Below are 2,767 nucleotides of genomic sequence, written 5' to 3'. Positions count from 1 at the left end.
GATTAGAAAAAATTCCATTGAATCCATCTGCAATTTTGCTTATTCCAGAGAAGTCCGAATAATGAGAAGGGTGTAAAGTCTTCCCTTTTCTTCCTTTTTCTCCCTTTTTTTTTTTGGAATACTCATTCATATCTTTTTAATTTGGTATTATTCTTATCACTGGAGTGAGGCAAAATGAATTGAATTACAGGTAAGTTTTCACAGATGGTTTAAAAAAATGTCTGTCCCTCAGGGCTCATTCGGCCGTCCCCAGTGTAGCTCCGATAAGGCGGCGGCCAAAGCGCCTGAGCGCAGGCAGAGCAGCCACGTGGTCTGGCCAGCGGATGCGCAGCGGTGGGTGGCAATGAGACAGGATAAGCCACGGGCGCTGTCGGGGCTGCGGGGCTAGTGATAACAGAGGGTAAACACTTCTTTAATAAGGCAATAAATTCTGCTATTTCAGTGTTGGGAGATAAAGAGTCAGCCTTTTCCTGACTATCCACTGGAAGAGTCACCTCTGGGATCTCCTCAGGGAGAGGGGGATCCAGTTCCTCCCCATTCTGTGACTCAGCTTTCTCCGAGTCTGTTTCCAATAGCTGTAGTGCTTGAGTTATGGCACTACAAACAGTCCAAATTTTTAAATTAACCATGTCGCCTTGTTGGTGGACTACACGAAAAGCTTTAACAACTTGTTGCCAGCTGTGCAAATTTAACTGAACTTGGGACTGAAACTGAAACCAATTGCAGTGCTGCTGCATTAAGTCAAACAATTGCTTCAAAGTGGTATCTTTAACTTCCACTCCTACTGAATGTAAAAGTCCCTGGACTAACTTTCGATATTCTTGTTCCACAGCTGAAGGGGACTTCCCCATAATGCCAGAGGTCCTCTGTTGGTTGCCACTTACCTTATGCCAAAGAGGTCCCACTCTGGTTCCTTGGTCCTGAGTGACGCAGACCCTGCTTGCTGCGCCACTTGATGTAGCCTGTTTCTAGGGGCCAAGGAATGAACACAGAGACAAAGAGACACAGACACACACAAAGATGGTACAGAACTGCAGCCACTACAGAGACACAGATGCACAAAGACGGTATAAGACTGCAGCAAACTTTCTTGCTGTAGTTTCTTTATTTATAACACAGCCTGTTTGGCAACTGTCCCACCACAATTTCTTTGTTTCCACACTCTCCCAACTCAACACGTCCCTGTTGCTTGTTGTTTTGTCTCTGGCAAGCAGATGTTTGCATCTCTAGCCCCTCCTGTTTGCAGGGTTAGGGTGCCCTGGCTTTGCATGCAAGGCCACAGGCATGTTCTTGAGAAAAACAACAAGGAACCATTCCCAGACAAAGTGTCCTCTACAATGCTCTCCCTCCAAAATCTCAAATTATTGTTCGGAGTTCCCGAAGCATAGCTCATAGAAGTTCAATTTTTGATTATCATACAGTGTCTTTCTTGTGTTTTGTTTTTCTTCCCCAGCTTTTCCTCCTTCTTTTAAAGTCTGTATAGGCAGTCTCACTTAAAAGAGTGGCATTGCTGATGGTGTTCTGGGTTTGGACACCAAAGTCCACACCATTGGTGTTGGTGTTGCCCTTTGTTACTACTGATGCCCTCAGTTGTCCATGAAGAGGCCAGAGCTGTGGTGGATGGCCCTGTCCCTAAGCCTGTGTCCTGCTTTGTCACTTGGTTACTGAATTAATATTGCTTGTATATCTGATTCTGTAATAACTAGCTCCATCAGTTTTGCTCCTAACCTCTGTCTCTGGGTTCAATACCAATTCAAGGAGCCAAGTAAAGGGAATTTAGGCAGCCCCACAGCAATTTTCATTTTCAGGTATACATGGAAACAATAACAACCCCTCCCTACTTTTCAGTCCCCTGCCCCCCCAAAAAACCCCAACACTTTCTATTTATCACAAATAAATTTAGATGTCTTAGTTTAGGCTTCCTCAGAACACTCTAATACACTACATAAAGTTATTATGGGAATAATAATTTTATGTTTTTGTTACTGTATTCATGATATTTCCAAAAGATCTTTCAACTATTTGGCAGTGGAAATGTTTACAGCAAGGTCTTGGTAATAGTAGTTGTCTACCTGCACACAACCACTTACTTTATAATAGCTGTACCATTTAATCAGGTGGGTATAAACATTTATTTAAGCTTTAAGAAACACTCTCAGGTTTATTTTCATATGAGATTATACATGAAAGTAATATGCATTAATTAAAAAGTATCAGAGATATGACATGTTTAGTTATTAGCCAATTCAATTTTATAAACCATTTCATTCTGGGAACACAAATTCACTGGATGAAAAATGGTAAATATAAAGAAAAAAGGAAAAATTATTTTAATTGACAAATTAAACATAAATAATTTATCTGCCTGACTTGCTGACTTGAATAATCTTAAGAAAATATTCACACTAAACACAGAATTATCACCAAGTGTCCTTTACAAAATTACCATTGGCAAATGGAAGACAAGAAGTTAAGTACAGAAAAAAAGAAGACAGAGGGAGGGAGCTGGTGCTAAGAAGAAAAAGAACAACTCTAATTGTATCAAAGACGCCCTCCGATTCTCTTTTTTCTTTGTATATCATTGCTGTGATACTACTTTCCTGTTTTAACTTTGGTTCATTTTATCATTTCAATTTTCATCTAATTTCTGATTTTCTACTAGTTCAACTATGTATCCTCATGTTTACATATGCAAAAAACATAAAAATTTGAATGTGACTGTATTTGGAGATACAGCCTTTACAGAGGTAATTAATTTAAAAGGAAG

This window comes from Propithecus coquereli, unplaced genomic scaffold (assembly GCF_000956105.1).
Source record: "Propithecus coquereli isolate 6110/MARCELLA unplaced genomic scaffold, Pcoq_1.0 Scaffold675, whole genome shotgun sequence".
Classification (NCBI taxonomy): Eukaryota; Metazoa; Chordata; class Mammalia; order Primates; family Indriidae; genus Propithecus; species Propithecus coquereli.
This window is presented reverse-complemented; position numbering follows the sequence as displayed.